Raw genomic sequence first — 20,019 nt, forward strand, 5'->3', positions numbered from 1 at the left:
CCTCGACCTGAGCTGCTTCTCTAGGTTTAAGTTTCCTACATCTTCCCAATATCTGATCTTTAAACAAGTTAAAAATGACAGCTGAACTGATTCATATATTATGTTTCATATTTTTGATATTACACCATTTAAGTCATATTTCAGCAATTATTTTATTGATTCTTCTAAAGGTTGAAATAATTTCATGCATTTCCTGGTCAATTTCACCCCATATTTTAGCAAGCTATTTTGCATTTTGCCCACTTTATTAGCTTATTTATTTTTTATTTACTTATGAGTCTAATATATTCTCTCATACATTTTGTTTGTTTGTTTTGGCCACACCTGGCGGCACTCAGGGGTTACTCCTGGATTTGTGCTCAGAAATTCTTCTAGCAGACTCGGGGGACCCTTATGGGATGCCAAGGATCAAGCCCAGGTCAGCCCTGTGCAAGATAAAGACCCTCCCCTCTTATTGCTCTGGCCTGTGCACACGTTTTTTTCACTAAGAACCTTACTACTAAACCATTTTTGTGTTCGACTTTGCCCTTTAAAATAAAAAAATTTGGGTCTAGGGATATAGTACAGTGGGTAGGTAGGATGCTTTGCATGGGGCCAATCTAAATTGGTCCTCAGCATCCCATATGGTGATCTCTCAGAGCTCCACCATGAGTGATCCCTGAAGCATAGTCAGGACTAAGTTGTAAGTAAGGCTGTGTGTGGCCAAAACAAATCAACTGAAAAATTAACTACCTGGTGAAATGTGTGTATTACATAATGACCTTCCTTATTTTGATAGTGTTCAAAGAGTCTGTGAAATTAATAATATTAAAACACAAGATTTTATTTTCATAACTCATTTATTTGACTAAGATATGATATATATATTTATCATAAAACTTAGCTAAATTATGATAGGAAAAAGGAAGAACAAATTAAAAATGAACAGACACTCTACTAGCTTGATGGAACATTTTGGCTTATAGTCTTCTAACCTTCTTATATAGGAGAAAGGTAACATACATTAATACTGCGACATGCCTAAAATGGTACTAAACAATTTCCAGAATTGATTGGACTGGCATGTTATAACCCCCGTTTTATAGGAGAGCAAACTAAGGCTCTAGATGGGCTTCTTTACCCAAGGTAAGGTAATCTTTATCAAAGAAATACATGAGCATATGTCATCCCTGATGTTAAAAAGTACCATTTTCTCTTTTCCTGTAGCTCACATGTCATTATCAGAAGTTGTAACTTCTTAATTATATTATTTACTTCAGTATCTCTAAATACCATACTTTTAGTATGTGCTAAGGAATTTATTTCTGATATATGTAGCTTGACTTTCCACTTTATTGCAACATAATAAGCTGCAGTGTAGTTATTGTTCACTTTGAAATTTTTACTCCACTCCTCATTTTTACCTGATGATGAAGAAATTTCATTCCTTTTCCCTCCATTGCATTTTATCTCTCTTTTGTGTTCTTGAATCTCATTAAATGCTTTGGACTTAAAAAAAATAAGCTTTTGTACTCTCATTACTCACAATGCCCCCAGTTTGAATTCTGATCATTTTCCTTTCTTATGAGACATAGGGTTATTATTTTTCAATAAATTCCCCTTTCTTTTCCCTATGTGCCCCACTTCTAGTGGACATGTTAGCTTTTTTATGTCTATTCTTCTGGTATCTTACATTTTTAATGCTCTTCATTTATATTCCATTTACATTATTCAATCTCAGTAAGTTATATTTCATTTTCCTCCATTCTGTATTTTTTAGGATACTCCCAGAGTGTTTGATGATATTTTCAGGCCTTGGGACTGGTTCTTATCAGTTTAGAATTGCTTTCAGTGCTTTATAAATGACAAATGATTAGATAGATATGATTATCTCCATCTGACAGATGAGATGGCTAATGCACTAAGACCGAGATTGGTTTAAATAACTAGCTCTTGGAACACCAACTGGCAACTGTTGCACCAAGATTTGTGCACAGGTTATTACAGTTTTTCATATCTTGCTTTGCATATTAATAATGATCCCTTATTGTTTCTTTTTTGCTTCTTTCTGTTTGATGAAAATAAATCCCATTTCTACGATATTATAATAACTTATTTAGAATCTTTAATAATTTTTTATTGTTTTCTCATGTGTAGATTTTGTTGGAAACTAAACTCACTTCTTCTTGATGAGGACATTAACATTAATATACATTAACGTGACTGTTACTTGACAATGACTATTGATTTGAAGACAACTTTTGAAGCAAATATTTACTGCTATTCTGTTCTCTGACTCTACTATACACCTGGCTAAAGGTAGAAATTCGCCAGTGACTGACTTCTACTTCAAAGCATTGCTGGGTTCAGAGTCTGTTGTGCATTCTTTAGACTCTAGAATGGTTGTAAAATAAGTGCTGTTGTTTTTATCCAACTTGTATACTGGGAACAAAAAAGTCAATGAATATGGCTGCCAACACTGAGGCAGCCTGTTTTAGATTATCTGTGGAGTTGCTTCGTAACACAAGGCTGATATTTTTTGTTTGGCCTTAAATGTTTGTTTAGAGTTTTAGTTTATCTAAAGTGAGAAAAATATCATTTTTTGCAGAAATATTTTGTAAGTAAGGCTGGAATGACAACACTTTTAATCTCTATTGCATTATCGTGCAATGAGGAGGCATGACTTCTTTAGTTTATATGTTTAGGACAAATGACTGTGAGAGTATCTCTCATTTTCATTCTCACAGTTTTTAATTTTACTTACTAAAGGAAATACATATATATTTTTATTTTTCTTTCCTTTCTCTTTATTTTTATTTATTTAATTTTATTGTTACTGCTTTATTTATTTATTTTTCTTTTAATCTTACTTTTTATAATATATTTAAGCACCATGATTACAAATGTTTGTAGTTGCGTTTTAGTTATAGAAAAGATCATCCCTCTTCACCAGTGCAATCTTCCATCACCAGTGGCCTCCATCTACCTCCTCCTCAACCCCTTTGCCTGTATTTGAGACAGGTATTCTATTTCTCTCACTCATTACCATGGTCATGATAGTTGTTAGTGTTTATTCCTGGTTCTTATGTTGAAAGGGTCAATTCTTCTATGAATGGATGATTGGGTGAATTGATGTGTACCTTATTCTGGAGTTCAGGATGTCTTTATAACCACACAATTAAACCACAACATCTAGGACCTGGAGAGATAGTACAGTGGGGTTGAGCACTTGAGATTCACTCAGTTTCAAACCTTTTCACCCCATATGTTATCTCTGATCCTTCAGGAGTGATCCCAAAGTACAGATCCAGAAGTAAGCCTTGAGTACCATTGAGTCTGCTCTCAGAATAAAGCAAAACTTATAACAACTAGCAATAATATCAGTGATAAAACTGATATTATTTTATTTCATTATTAATTCAATTCATTTACCTTTTAATTGGTTCAAACAGTGGCAGAGACAGTAGATATGACATTTATCTGGGATCCTTAAACAACTACATTAGTATCTAATAATTTCCCCATTATCTTCATAAATTTATTTTATTTATTAATCTATTGCTTAAGTTTGTGTTCTTTAGAATATGTTGTATATCCAAAGAGATGGTACAGGGGTTAGAATATGTGCACTACAACTCTGGAAAAGTAAATAATAACTTTGGGTCCCTTTATCAAATTTTTACTTTCATACTATAATATTGTTTTACAGGTATACTATCTGTTTTAAATTTTCCTTTAGCTAGAGGAAACAAAGAATGATAGGTATAGTGAGGTAAAGTAGCAGTGTCAGCCCCACCGCCAAATCCTGAAAACTTTCATGGAAGCAGACTAGTTAATCAGTTAATTCTGTTATAGCTTGATGGGACACAATTATAAACAATATTAGTCTCTGATGTGAACTCTCTTTGTCTGAGGAAATAGGAATAAAAACAAGTCAGGTACGACCATGTCTAAGCAGAGATAACATCCAAAACACCTGCATCTATAAAAATGTTAACAAAAAACTCTTGGTTTTTGTTCTGGTTAACATTAATTAATTACTATTCCCTTTTAGTGGCAGCTTTAACTCACTATATTAATGCTGCCTCTTGAATTAAAAAATCATTGATGACCATATATCAAATTAGTCTTGCTTTTAAATAACATATTTTTTTCTAGACAATCCTCTCTGTCTCTGTATTCTCTTCTCAATCTCTAAAGAAAAAAGTGAAATTTCCACAGGTTTTCTGTCTGCCTGGCTGCTAAAAGCTTAAGAAGTTTATTTTTGTTTAACTATATTCCTGTGGGCCACTAGCTGGGGAATCCTGACCATAGAGTGTTCTTGAATCAAAAGCTTGGAACAGCACCAGCAGGTTAATAATAATTAGAAGCACTAAGAATTTTTCAATTAGTTCCTCACAGGGTCACAGGTTATTTTATTTGAAGGCTTGGTAGAGACAAAGTTGCCTAGCTCAGTGGATTCTTTTCAAACCTATTTTCTTAATATCTGTAACAGGAAGTAACTCACCCATATGGCATAGGAAGATTATGAAAAGTCTTATTGGATACATAATCACTATTTTGCCTGGTTGAAACCCTATTTTGGAGTACATGACTATGAATTTCACTTTTGTTTGGATCTGTACCTTGCTCTAGGGTTCCTTTTACTATTTATTGGGCATCATATTTCTTCAAATAATAGATGTTTTATGGTCTTTAGTGCTAAGAGTAATAAAGGAGAATATCTACTTGCTTGATTGTCATGCACTGAATTATATTTATAGCAGTTATTTTCAATGTTCTCTAAAACTATTTTTAAGTTGGTCATATTTAAGTGTTTGAAGGGAAGGAACAAAAATCTTGTCTTTGAAAAATTAAAAAGATCCCTGAAAAATAAAAATTTGTTCCAAACGCTTACAGAATCTTAAAAGCAAAGAAGTAATAATAAAGAAGTTCTATGAGACCCTAGAGCAGTAAGTAACTAAAATTATTTTGATTTGTCAATCAACTTAATGGAAAAAACTACAGCTTAGTCTGTCAGGGAGAACACTGGGTTTGGAATTAGGAAGCATTGGGTTGAACACAGTTTGGTGATCTTGGCCACATACTTGAATTTTAACATTTGTAATTATAAAGAGATGACTATGTTACCATTAGAGATTTCTATAAAAAGAAATTAAATTATGATTGTGATAGATTCAAACTTTGATCGAATGCTGACTTTGTTCCAGGCATTGTATAAGTAGTTTACTTAAATTTCTGGTTTAATTTTGCAATAGATATATGAGTTACAACATTACCACTCTTTTCAAATGATTAAATCAATATGCATGGTAATTAATTTTTTAATACTTAGGAAGGGTAAATAAGTGGTAGAGGGAGAAAATGTAAGTTCTTGAGGGAGGAGAATTTAAACTCACTGGTTTGATATATTTTAATTGTTCGATTATTTGATTGTACCTTTCTATAAGCTCCCTATGAAAACTAATAACTTTATACAATTCATTAAGGTTTATAAACATTTATACATATATTTTTATGAACAAATTTCCACAATATTCATATTAGTACTAAAACGATTGAAACCCATTTTAACTTAATAATTTTTACTGAAGACTTTTTTAAAAAAACTGAAATAAAATTTTGTTATGGATATTGTTATCCCTTAAAAATTTTACAAAAGAAATGTTAAAACCAAACTGTTAAAACCAATATAGACATGTCTATGTTTATATATATCACTCAATTGCTTAATTAACATAAAACATTTTTATATTAATAATTTTTATTTTGACCAAAGTGGACTAAAATCATTCACAGTAGTATTTCAGGTACATTGTGACATTGAATCAGGGGCATTCCCACCACCAGTGTTGTCCTCCTTTCACTCCCGTTCCCAGCCTGCAACCCATATAGCCCATCCTTTGCCTCCTGGGCTGCTAGTACAAGTGGTCCCTTCTGTGTCTAGCTTGTTGTAGATTGGGTATCATTTCTGTTGAAGTTGGCTTTGGACTTGGTGTTCAAGTCTGATCATATTTTATTTCTAATCAATGTTCATACTACTGTTTGGTCTTGGTGCCCTCCATTATTTCTCCCTCAATTTGAGAGGCAGAACAAGATGGTTCAAGTTATGTATTTCTGTTTGAAGGTAAGAGGAAAAAAGAAAAAAAAAGAAGATAAAAGAAAAAAGGGGGGCAAAATTCAAACAAACAAACAAACAAAAAAATGAGAGGGGTCTTTCTAGAGACTATAAATCTCACTTTAAGAAAAGGGAAAAAGGAAGGAAACTAAAACAATACGAGAAAAATCAAACCCAAAATAAAGCAAAACAAAAACAAACAAACAAACAAAAAACCCGAGAAGCACCACAGCACAGCTGTACTGACAACAACCAAACATGGTCCTGAAATAGAGATAAATCAAAGCACAGGTAAAAAAAGAGAAAAGGGAGAAGATTTTTTAACAATGTTTGTGGGGAATTGAGATTGGGTCTCAAACATGCAAGGTATACACTTTAATCTTTTGAGCTATCTGTTTTGCTTCTTATCCCCAATATTTTAAACTTTAATTATTTATTGATTAATTGATTGATTGTTGGGCCAAACCCAGAAGCCCTCAGGAGTTACTCCTGGCTCGGCACTCAGAAATCAACCCTGGCAGGCTGGGGGACCTCATGGGTGCCAGGAATCAAACCGGGTCCCTCCTGGGTGTGTAGCTTGCATTCAAAGCAAATGCCCTACCACTGTGCTATCTCTTGGGCCCCCCTTCTCCCCATTTTGAAGAGAACTTAGTTTTAAAACAATTGTTGAGGACACACATGCTTCACAATATATATTTAAAGTGCTATGATGTTTGTTACTTACATTAGTACGATATACATAAATAATTAAAATTTTACCTTATGTGTTGCAAACATGACTATTAATAGTGTTTAATGATAGCACAATATGATGGAGAGAACAGTACATTAGGCATTGTATAGAGATATGAAATAAAATCTTCTCATTAACCCTCAGTTTTGCAATTGGAGACATAATTAAAATCTATGAAAATTTAATATCAATTCTCATTTGTCAAAACTGTGGATGAGCATTATGTTTATCCCTTTTATATTTCAGCACCTGCTGAATTAAAATATTGTGACATTTAGTTTATTATTGCACCATTCACTGTCAAAGTTTTTAGGACTGATAAAAGAGAGCAAATAAAATTAGTAAACTTAGTTCCTGTATATCTTGACTTGTAGAAAATTTTGTATTTATTATGACTTTCTATCCAAAATTATAAAATATTTTATAATTTAATATAGTAATAACTTGGAAATTCATAGAATCAGAAATCAGTTTAATGAGATTTCTTTTCTAAGTATTTTCAGGCAGAAGGTATTTTCCTTCCTGTATAGAGATTTCAATAACATTTGTTAGGAGAAAATATGTTTCATGACAAACCAGTCATTTGGAAAAGCAAATAATGCCATTAGTTTTAAAATTTTGACATGATTATGAGGTGAATATAGAGTTATTCTCTGTAATATTAATTCAATTAATATTAGTCCTTGATGGTGATGGATGACGGTGATACCTTTCTCGGCCTGCCTGGTGCCTGCACCCCCATCCAGCCGGTGGGTCTGAGGGTTCAGGGTAGCGGTGAGGAAATGATCCACAAGCTGTCAGTAGAAGACAGGAGAAGTTAAGCTTTATTAATAAGGCCCTAGCCACAATGTGTGATTTCTAAACTAACCTTTTAAGCATCCTTCTAAAGCTGCCCTGCATTTGATACTGTCTATGCTCTCTCCATGCTGACTACTTTCTCTAGAGACTTCTTGCTCAATCACCCTCTGAATCTTTCAGTCTCCTTTACATCTCTCAGGCAACACCTTTGTTACCTTCCATAGACCCCTCCCAGAAGAGGGCTGGTCTGACCATCAGATAAGATAGCCAGAAAGTTGGGGGGAGAGGTTAACAATTCTCCAAATTGGAATAGATCCACTTGCCAGTGATAAGATGTTTACCAATTTATGTAAGCATTTTTATTTTAATCAGATACCTCCTAATGAATTTTTTATTTATTTTATTTTTAATAAAATATTTATTTAAGCACAATGATTACAAGTATGATTGTAGTTGGGTTTCAGTCATAAACCGAACACCCCCTTTCACCAGTGCAACATTCCCATAACCAATGCTCCCCTCCTCAAAGTATTTATAATTTAATAAAATCCCTTTAAAGATACCCATGACATTCTTCAAAGAAGTAGATCAAAACTCCTGAAATTCATTTGGAACAATAAACATCCACTAATAGCTAAACAATACTTGGGAAAGGGAATGTGGGAGACATTACTTTCTCCAATTTTAAATTGTATTAAAAAGCAATAATTATTAAAACAGCATTGTATTGGAATAAAAACAGATACTCAGATCAGTGGAATGAACTTGGGTTTTCAGAGAATATTCCCCAGGCATACAATCAACTAATTTTTTATAAAGGGGCAAGAAATCCAAAATGGAGCAAGAAAACCTCTTTAACAAGTGGTGTTGGCATAACTGGTTAGCCACTTGCAAAAAAGCAAATTCAGACCCCCAGCTAACACCATGCGCAAAGGTCAAATCCAAATGGACCAAAGACCTTGATATCAAGCCTGAAACCTTAAGATATATAGAACAGGGACCGGTGAGGTGGCGCTAGAGGTAAGGTGTCTGCCTTGCAAGCGCTAGCCAAGGAAGAACCACGGTTCGATCCCTGGCGTCCCATATGGTCCCCCCAAGCTAGGGACAATTTCTGAGCGCTTAGCCAGGAGTAACTCCTGAGCATCAAATGGGTGTGGCCCAAAAAACCAAACAAAATAAAAGATATATAGAACAACACTTAGGTAAAACACTCCATGGCATAGAGTAAAGGCATCTTCAAGGAAGAAACATCACTCTCCAAATAAGTCAAAGCAGAAATAAACAGATGGGACCATAGTAAGTTGTGGAAATTCTGTACCTCTAAGAAAATATTGCCTAGGGTACAAAAGTTACCCACAGAATGGAAGAAACTATTCACCTAATTCCCATCAGGGCCTAATATCAAAAATATACAAGGTACTGACAGAACTTAACAAGAAAAAACTTCTAACCCCATAAAAAATGGGGAGAAGAAATGAACAGACACTTTTTTAAATTTTTATTTTGATCACATTGGCTTACATATATTTCACAGTAGTATTTTAGGTACATATTAACATTGAATCAGGGGAATACCCATCACCAAATTTGTCGTTCCCCCCATCCCCATTCCCTTCCTGCAGTCATATCCCTCCCATTACCCCCCGTGCTGCTAGAGTAGGTGGTCCCCTCCTTGTCTAGCTTACTATTAGTGAACATATATCTGTTTGGTCCTGGTACCCTCCCTTGTTTCCCCCTCTATTTGAGAGATGGAGCTCGATAATTCAGTTATGTGGTTTTGTTTGAAGGAAATAAAAGCAGGGGGACTGCCAGGTGAAGTGCTGACTGACTCACTTGCAGAGTCCCCGCCTGGCTGTGCTTCTTCTGAGGAAACTGAGGACCTGAAGGGAGCCCTGCCCTGTGCTTCTCTGTCTTTTCTGAGTCCTTGGAGCTCTCCTCAGAGCTCTGGGAAGCAAACCCCCAAAAACTGCATTCTGAAGCTACCCAGCGAGCGGGTGAGTGAGTAAGAGGTGGCTGACCTTGGGGACTGCCAGGTGAAGTGCTGATTGACTCACTTGCGGAGTCCCCACCTGGCTGTGCTTCTTCTGAGGAGACTGAGGACCTGAAGGGAGCCCTGCCCTGTGCTTCTCTGTCTTTTCTGAATCCTGAGACTCTCCTCAGAGCCCTGGGAAGTGAACCCCCCAAAAAACTGCATTCTGAAGCTACCCAGCGAGCAAGCAAAAAAGAACACCATCGCAACAAGAAGAAAAAATCACACTAAGAACCATGCTGGATCACAGAAGCAAGCATTTCTCTCTGGACTGTCTTCTCTGCTGCATGCTCGGGGCTAAGATTTGATCCTGTGTGAGGCTTCATCCACGGAGGACTCTCCTCCCTTAGAGGCAAGTCGGCCCATCCAGAAAGGGCAGAGCCAGAGGCGAGTGGTGCCTGCATCATATAGCCAATGAATTCCACCACAACACGTAGAAAAACCCACAATACAAGTGTGACAATGGGGAAACAACACAGGCCAGTATCAGACATAGAGAATGAAGATGACAATTCTGATGACCAGATAATGACCAACCAACTAATCAACCTCTCAGATAAGGACTTTAGACTAGCAATATGGAAGATGCTCAAAGAACTCAAAGAAACAATGGATCGAGTTGAACAGAACACTAACAAGAACCAAGAAAATATGAAGACAGGAAATAAAAGCAATAGAATTGAGTAAAAAAATAAGAAAAAATAAAATAAAATAAATAAATCAAATAAGCTGAAAATGGCTTTCAACCTCAGTTTGAGAGAGGACATGGAAAAACTAATTGAAACACCACATAAATACAGAAAGAAATATCAAATTAAATATCCAGTGAGCACTACAGCAATAAAGACAAGCACCACACAATAGTCTCGGTTCTGAAATCAAATCATGCAGGAGTACAAAAAGAAAGATAAAGATAAAATAAAATAAAATAAAATTGGAGACATCAACTTCAATATCTACACCAAAATAAAGACGTCAATTAAAATTGATCAATCAATAAATTTATAATGTGGAAAAATGATTATTTTGTGATTTTTTTTCTTTTTCTCCTTGCATAGGAACAGTAACTATTGGGGATATTAAAGAGGGAATTCCCTTGGCCTAGGAGATACAGGGTTTCTCCACCCCTGACGTATACTGTCATGGGATTAACTATAGACATCTTGCATGATCATTTACTCTTCCTTGGTGCTTTTTGGTGTATAGAAGACTTCTGCTTCGTCGTAGATGGTAAAATCGGACCTCTGTATCTAGAGATCTTGGCAGACACTTTTTCAAAGAAGAAAGACAAATGGCCAAAATACACATGAAAAAATGCTCCACATCACTGACCATCAGGGAGATGCAAATTAAAACAAAGATGAGTTACCATCTTACACCACAGAAACTGGCACACATCACAAAGAACAAGAACAATCAATGCTGGCTGGATGTGGAGAGAAAAAGATTCTTATTCACTGCTGGTGGCAATTCTGTCTAGTCAAGTCCTTATGGAAAACAATATGGAGATTCCTCAAAAAACTGAAAATTGAGCTTCCATATGACTTAGCTATATCACTCCTAGGGAAATACCCTAGGAACACAAAAATATAATACAAAAATCCCTTCCTCACACCTATATTCATTGCCGTGCTATTTACAATAGCCAGACTCTGGAAACAACCAAAATGCCCTTCAACAGATGAATGTCTAAAGAAACTCTGGTACATATACACAATGGAATATTATGCAGTTGTCAGGAGAGATGAAGTCATGAAATTTCCCTATACATGTATGTACATGGAATCTATTTTGATGAATAAAATAATTAGGAGGGAGACAGTCACAGAATAGTCTCACTCATTTATGGGTTTTAAGAAAAATTAAGGACATTATTGTAATAATGCCCAGAAGTAATAGAGATGAGGGCCAGAAGGACTAGATCACAATACAAAGCTCACCACAAAGAATGGTGAGTGCAGTTAGGGAAATAACTACACTAACAACTATCAAGAAAATTTAGATGAGTGAAGAAAGGAGGAATTTTTTATTTTTAAATAAAAATGTTCTTAGTGGCCAGAGAGATCACAGCAATAGGGCATTTGCCTTGCAATCAGTCAATCCAGGATGGATGGTGGTTCAAATCCTGGCATCCCATATGATCCCCCATGCCTGTCAGGAGTAATTTCTAAGCGTAGAGCCAGGAGTAATCCTGAGAGTTGCTGAGTGTGACCCAAAAACAAAAACAAAAAAAATGTTCTCCTTTAAAGGGCATCTATTACTTTTGAAATGTTCTCTGATTTAATTTTGATTTATAAATAGTATTTTCTTCATTGTACCATTCTATATACATTAAAATATTATAAGTGTCACAGACAGATAATCATAAACTTACTCATTTAGGTCAAAGTTTTGTTAACATTTTATATTTAATAGGTTTAGAGATAAAGTTTTGAATTTTTCTTTTTTCCTTGCAAATATAAAATTAAATAAAACTAATAAATTATAACAAAATAGCTCTTGGATCAAAAATTTATGGTAATTATCAAGAGGCAGAGAAACAAAGATCAAGTGGACTAATATAGTAATGGGTAGTAAATCATAATTTGTGGTGTGTACATCAGGATTCATTTATATTGAAGTGTCTAGTACCCTGAAAGTTATATAGACTTATATACCAATGGTAAAGTCAATAATACTAATTAAGTGACAAAGCTAAGAATACAGGGGACTTTGTGAATTACATAGAAAAAGCCCTCAAAATATATAGGCATGTTTTGCATTTTCATAAAACATATTATTGATATTTTCAGATGTTTTTAAATAAAACTAATTATCAACATTGTGTTAAGTATGCATTTACTGGGGGCTGGTTAATAGTACAGCTGTTAAGTCACTTGCCTTGCAAACACCAAGCTGAAGTAAATTCTTAGCATTCCTTATAGCCGTCTAAATCTGCACAAAGTGGGATCTCTGGAGATTTGACAAGTGTGGCCCATTTTTCTAATTTATACATTCACTTAACACTTTCTAAAATTTTGACATGTACTCTCTGAGGTGATCAATCTTAGCTAAAAAATATATTTTCTCTGGGGCAGATATAGTACCTCTCTCTCCTCCATTTCCTTTTTGACACTGTGGTTTGCGCTATTGTTAATAAAGGGATCCAATGCATATCATTTTAACCCCTTTCAAGACCTCATTCTTGTCCAGAGTGATTAGTTCCAAATACCACTGGCATTGTAAAAATCGTCTCTCCAGCTTAAAGGGACTCTTTGTTGGGATGTAAAAATAAAGTGATTTCAGAACAGTGAGCAGATATCATGGCAATGTTAAGGGTGGATAACATGGTAGTATTGAAGGAAACTCACACGGACGTGTCAGGAAATTTTCAATGACTACAAACTGGTTTCATCCAAAAGTGCGCATTAATAAAATATTAATATAAAATATTATATGTACATGATTCACATACCTGCCTCATGTTGCCAATGATATTTTCTCTGCTAATGCCAGCCATTACTATAGAGTAGATACTAAATATGAATATATAGTCTACTTTCCAGAAATGTGAATTCTGATTTCTCCATTTACATTATATCCTCCATTTGCCAAAGAAATATATATCCATTTTTAAAAACATTTTAACTTGATCAAGTTTAGCATTTATTTTATTGATAATAATCATAAAATTTTATTGCTAGCTTTTTGATCAACACTATAAAATAGAACTACATTTTCTGGAATTAAACTTCAACTGAGAAAGATGGGGACATTGGTGGTGGGAAGGTTGCACTGGTGAAGTGGTATGTAGGTTTTTCAAACTGAAACCCAGCTACTAACATGTTTGTAATTATGGTGCTTAAATAAATATATTAATTTCAAGGTTAGAAAATGTCTTAAGTTACTGATATTAATATAAATTGGTAATATGATAAATTTGAAGTTTGGGCTTATAGTGATGTATAAATTCTCATTTCCTATTTCTGGAGAAAGAATCGCATTCTTATTAAACTTCTATCATTATGACTTGCCTCCTTCCTTTGTCTTTCTGTAGTTGGAAGACATAAGTTCATTGGTTCTTTAAGAAGAAAATAAATCTCAATGTGATACTTAAGTTCTTTTAGAATATTTGTTAGTTTGTACTTAACATGTTGAAGATATGATAGATGAGAACCAGAAATGCATTTATTAATAGTTATCAATAATGTCATATTCTCCAATCTTTCTCTAAGGCATGGAATATGGAATGAGCTGCAGTAGAATCTATGAGTAGAAGTTGGTATGGGGGTTGAGTAGGTTGAATTTCCCTATTCTTTTTTTTTTTTTAATAATTGCCTTAATACCCTATTGAGAAGCAAAGAGTGTTTGTTATTGGTAAGCCATGAGAGAGTGAAAAGGAAGGAATGAGTTTAGTTAGAGAAATAACTACATTTTGAACTGTCCTAATAATGAGAATGTATGAGGGAAATGGAAAGCCTGTCTAGAGTACAGGAGCGGGTCGGGTGGGAAGGAGGGAGATTTGGGACATTGGTGATGGGAATGTTGCACTGGTGATGGGTGGTGTTCTTTACATGACTGAAACCCAAACACAATTATGTATGTAATCAAGGTGTTTAAATAAAATATAAAAAAGCCAGGGTCTAAATCAGATAATCCCCTCCCCGCTCACCCCCCCCCCCCGACAACCAGGGTTCAAATTAGGATATCCCTTGATGACCAAGGTTTGAGTCAAGAGTATCCCTAAAATAAAATAAAAAAAGAAAGAAAAGGGAGGATTTTTAGTACCTTTGTCATCTGCTACTTTATTTAGACTCTCTGAATTGCCATGCTTGGCTACTGTCACTTGGCAGCAAGTCCTCATACCTTGTTCCAAGTCTGCCCATCTGGTGTTTTGTTCACTCACTGAGGATACACTGAGGATATTTTCCCTTCTATTTAATTAGCTGAATCAGTACCAAATACTTTGAGTAAAGGATCATCTTCTTTTTAGTTTCTTAGAATTTTTTCAAAGTTAGTTCTTCAAGTTCAATTTTTCTCCATCATATGTTTCTTCAGATATCCTCTCCCACTGGAAATTTTTGGGATAATAAGGTGTCTTTATACATATACACACACATAAAATATGCATATATGTAAATATATAAATATATTTTATAATATAAGTATTTATATATAAATATTCATACAATACAAATATTTATATTTATATAAATATATATTTACATATATAAATATACGTTCATACATATATACAAGATAATAACGTGTATATCTCAGATTCTCTCTCTTTTTTTACTGAATGTGAAAGCAACTCTGCAAAAAAAATTTTAACTTCCAAATCTAACAATTTAATAAAAATTCCTTGGGGAGTTTTCAAGTTTTACTCAATCATTAATTTTCAAAGGAACAATAATTTAAGAGCTATTATTTTCTTTTTCTTTTTTTTTTTTTTTTTGGGTTTTTGGGCCACACCCGGTAATGCTCAGGGGTTACTCCTGGCTGTGTGCTCAGAAGTTGCTCCTGGCTCGGGGGACCATATGGGACACTGGGGGATCGAACCGCGGTCCGTCCAAGGCTAGCACAGGTAAGGCAGGCACCTTACCTTGAGCGCCACCACCCGGACCCAAGAGCTATTATTTTCACATACCAGATATGGGACACTAAAATACAGTAGACTGGAGTAAATACTGCATTAAGATAATACTTTAGGGGCCGGGCGGTGGCGCTCGAGGTAAGGTGCCTGCCTTACCTGCGCTAGCCTAGGAGACGGACCGCGGTTCGATCCCCCGGCGTCCCATATGGTCCCCCAAGCCAGGAGTGACTTCTGAGCGCATAGCCAGGAGTAACCCCTGAGCGTCACCGGGTATGGCCCAAAAACCAAAAAAAAAAAAAAAAAAAAAAAAGATAATACTTTAGTAGTCAAATCAAGTACTGCAATATTTTAGAAATATGTCCTTTGACTATTTGTTAGTCTCTTGAGCACTTTATACAACAAAGAAGGGCATAAAAAAGAGTTTTATCTTCAAGGAATTTGAACTTCTAAAATTATAAATTTTATTTTCATTAAAAAGGTAAAAAGAGACATCTGAATTAAATGTAAATATAAAAATGATATGATGCTTGCCTGATTTAAAGTTTTTCTCCATCTATTATTCTCATCACTGAACACAACTCACTATTTTCTGATAAATCTGTTGATAAATATTATTAGCACTCACTGATTGTAACAAAAATTATGCTGTTGGTACATAGTATGAGAGAACTTTTATAATACTACTGAATTTTTGTGATTAGAAGTTTTATTAATAATGACTAGATTTTATTTTTCCAGGATGAGAAAGAGAATACTTGATTAAAGACCTCATTCAGTTAGCCTTGAGATAAATTTGGTTTAAGATGTCTTTAATAATATTAAGAAAAACTCCAGTTTTAGACCTTGTGAGGGAACATTTTTTATTTTTTATTCCCTTTTAAGTGAGGGAGCAGCCTTACAATTCAAGGGAATTTATAAAATGTTATTAATTAGGTAATATTCTAGAAAGTACAACTGCAAAGCTAATAGGCCAGTGATTCTAACATTACCTCAATTACTGGCTTAAAATATCACCTTGATCAAAATCAAACACCAAATTTGAAAAACTATGAATTCTGGGATTACATATATTTTATTCAAATATCAGTTCTATAATTTATTAATTGGAACAATATAAATTTGTTACATTAATACTTTGAGTTTTATTGTTTTCAACTTCAAGACTTGAAAAATGCCAGTACCTTCCTTACCTGGTTGAAATAAGAAAATTGAAAGTAAGAAATAAAACTTTTGATTAATAAATCCCATTATTAAATATGTAGAGAGATTCTATTTATGGATTATTAATATTAAGTCTAATGTAGCAATTTTCAGTAAATGTTACCAATAATGATGTTGACGGTGTTGTTGTTGATGGTGACCTGTGAATTTATCATGTATTTATAAGTTAATGAAAGTGCTAATCTTTAGAAGCATGCATAATACATCTATATACTTACAAAAGTGTAACTCTTTAGCTTATATTCTTACATTATAGTACATATTCTCTTTAGCTTATATTCTTTCCAGCTCATTTCCTCCTGTGTGCTGAACGTAATAGATACATACTAATATCTTGCTCTATGAATTGTTCTAAAACAGAACTATTTTATCCAATCAATTAGCTACACCCACCCCCATATATATTTTGGATACTCTGGTTTAAAACTATAATCCTTTGTCAGAAGTCTCATCGATTTTCCTTTAGGTATTTAGTTAATAAATTACACACACAAAAATATAAGACCTTTAAGGGCATAATTTTCAGTTCTGACCTCTGGTAAGGATCTTCTGCTGTCTTGTGCACATGTAACAAGGCATTTAGATGCATTCAGACTCCAGCTGTTATACATGATTGAATGTCCTCGAGTTGTGATGATTTTATTTTTTCAGGATTATTATTATTATTAATATTAATATTAATTTGATTTGTGGGTCACACCCGGCAACGCTCAGGGGTTACTCCTAGTTCTTTGCTCAGAAGTCGCTCCTGGCAGGCACAGGGGGGACCATGTGGAATGCTAGGATTCTAACCGCCATCAGTCCTGAATCGGCTGCTTGCAAGACAAATGTCCTACCGTGGTGCTATCTCTCCGGCCCCTTTTCAGGCTTATTTTTAATTGAAGATTCCATTGCATTTTGCAGTGTCTGCTATCTTACATGCTGTATGTAAATGTTAATAACTGATTTTGAAAAGATTGGATTTTAGTTGACAGATATCTGGTTTTTTTCCCCCCAGGAAAAAGCGGGAACGCAGTTCCCCACTACCACAAATTATGCACTCGAGTCGCCCACATTTGGCAAAATCACCAGGGCCAGGACACCCAAAATGCAATAAGTGAGCCTCGTCCTAGGAAACCTCCTTAGTGATCATGGTATCTCCCCTGCCAGGTAAGTACATATCTCTCTATCGTTTTATGAAAATTAACTAAGATCCTCTCAAGTCACTTTTCTTGTCTATGTCATAGTTATACTGTTAGAAATTGGAAAATTAAATAAAGATTGGAATAAGAAATTAAATACCATTGTGGACTTGATGGTGAAAAATATAACCTACATGAATTTATTTAATAGCATAATATCAAATAATGATTATTAGTGCACTTTAAAGAACAAATAATTTATTGTTATAGCACTATTTTTGTCATTAAGAACTGAATTGGTGTTATTCATTAGACTGTATTTTGAGGAAGAGGTAGAATTAACTATATTTTGATCATTGGCTTATCTGGAGCTCTAGGTGAGTACTTTGTACATAGCACTACACTGAGTAAATAAACAAATAAACCCCAATTTCTTCATTAATATTAGTTAATTTAAATTTTCCACATCTATACTCACACAAAATGTTATGGGAACCATCTCATTCCATTCGATAAAAACCAAGGTGTTTAACAGTTGAAATCATTATATTTAATCACTGTTTATACATTTTGTTAACTTTGTAAGGCAATAAAAGCACATTCTTTCACCATCAGAAAAACTATTTGAAAATTCTCAATTAATAATTGCCTTTAGCTTGATCTCTTGGGCCACTAATGTCATCAAAAGTATGCTCATACTTGATTTTAATCTACCCTGTGGTTTCCTTTCCAAAGATGATAGAAGATGAGAAAGTATAAAATTATGTCATTAATAATTGCTCTTGTTTTTCTTGGCAGGAACAGAGTCTGATGTTTATGTTATACTGGTCGCATCATTTTTCAATTAACAATTAATACTCCTCCATAAGATGTTCAACTTCTCCCTGGCACTAAATCTATCATTCCAGTAAAAATTAAATGCTTAGAAATGAAAAGGATTTTTGTTTATTTTTGTGGTATTCACATCTTCTATACTTGAATTCATCTTTGTTCTTAAGGACACTGCCAATATAAAGGACCATATAATCTAATCAGTGCTTGTTTTATTTATAGAGATTGGGAAGTTGACAGACATTGTAAGTCTTGACCAATTCTATTGTTATTAGTAATAGATAAACATACAGACAGACTCACTCTTTATGCACTATCCATCACCCATGGAGTTTATACTTATATTCATGGAGGTTAAACACCCTCCATGAACAACTCTATACTTATGGACTACTTTTATAGTTATTAGCATGTGAGACTCCTCGCAGAAGCCTGGATATTTATTAGGGATGGAAATTCCTAGTAAATGAAAATTCTGGATCAAAGAGTTTCATCAGTATTCAAACATAAAGACTTAGTATATGCTCTAGATGCAACTTTGATGAGAAGTGAAATGTGAAATATTTAGCAAAAATAAGTGCTTTACCCAAAGAATTGACTTTTATTTTTCCTAATAAATTATTGGGTTATAAAAATGACTACCAATAAAAATTAAGTGAGTTTTATCTATAAATCCCTAAAATTGTATTCATATCTTCATTATTGCCAAGATAAATTTAGAAGGATCCATGTTTGCAATCATGGTGTTAAATAAAGATATTATTTAAAAATAATTTAGAAGGATTCCAGGTAGTGGGGGGAAAATTGACTGGGTTAAAAAAGACAAGAGTGATACCTCTGCAATATTTTGCTTTGCTTCTTCAGAAACTAGAAGGAAAATGTATTTCAAAATATTACTATGGATAGTATATTTAACTCATAATTAAGGGAAATAAAAATACTGTTATGAGACCAGTTGGAAACAAACACCAAAAACTCTTTTATGTGAAGGTATGTATGCACTTTTAGAGTTTGCTTCACATTTACATGTATATTCTAATATAGACCTAGTTAGATACATTTATTATTACTAATATAGTTTAACTAATGAGCTTCTAGGATGTTGTATAATAATAATTGAAGAGAACAGAGATTAGAATATGAATGTTTATTTCAGGTTTAGCACTCTATTTACTCAATTATGCATCTGCAAAAACATTTTGTTGGTTAATTTTGGAAACATTTAAAAATATCACAAGTTTTAGCTCTTCTAAAAGGTAATTTAATATATTACTTATTCTAAAAATTATCTTAAATTTAAAAGAAATAAAATATTTAGATTCTCTTTAACAAACAGCATACAATTTTTAATTAAAATTTATTAATTAAAAATGAAAAATCTATTAATTGGTCTAGATCTGTGATTATCAATATTGGATGTATATTAGAACGTCTAGGAAGTTTTAGACCTATTTATGTCAAAGTGTTCAGCATGTACCTCCAAATATTTTATTTAATTAACTTTAGTTATTAATTATTATAATTATTAGTTATTAAGCAAACCTTAGGTTTGCCTTCCATTCTCCCTTCTTTCTTTTCCCAGGTGACTTCAATGTGAAACCAAGTTTAAGAACT

The 20,019-nt window shown here is 33.9% G+C and overlaps 1 protein-coding gene and 1 non-coding gene across 2 annotated transcripts in view; both read right to left on the reverse strand.

Moving 5' to 3' along the window:
* OPRM1 (opioid receptor mu 1) overlaps nucleotides 1–20,019 on the reverse strand; it is a 90,028-nt gene that overhangs the window by 53,190 nt on the left and 16,819 nt on the right. The window lies entirely within an intron of this gene.
* Nucleotides 17,448–17,610, reverse strand: LOC125996899 (U1 spliceosomal RNA). Its single transcript, XR_007491560.1, has one exon. It is a non-coding gene; the product is annotated as a U1 spliceosomal RNA (small nuclear RNA).

Source organism: Suncus etruscus, chromosome 18, assembly GCF_024139225.1.
Source record: "Suncus etruscus isolate mSunEtr1 chromosome 18, mSunEtr1.pri.cur, whole genome shotgun sequence".
In the NCBI taxonomy this organism is placed as follows: domain Eukaryota; kingdom Metazoa; phylum Chordata; class Mammalia; order Eulipotyphla; family Soricidae; genus Suncus; species Suncus etruscus.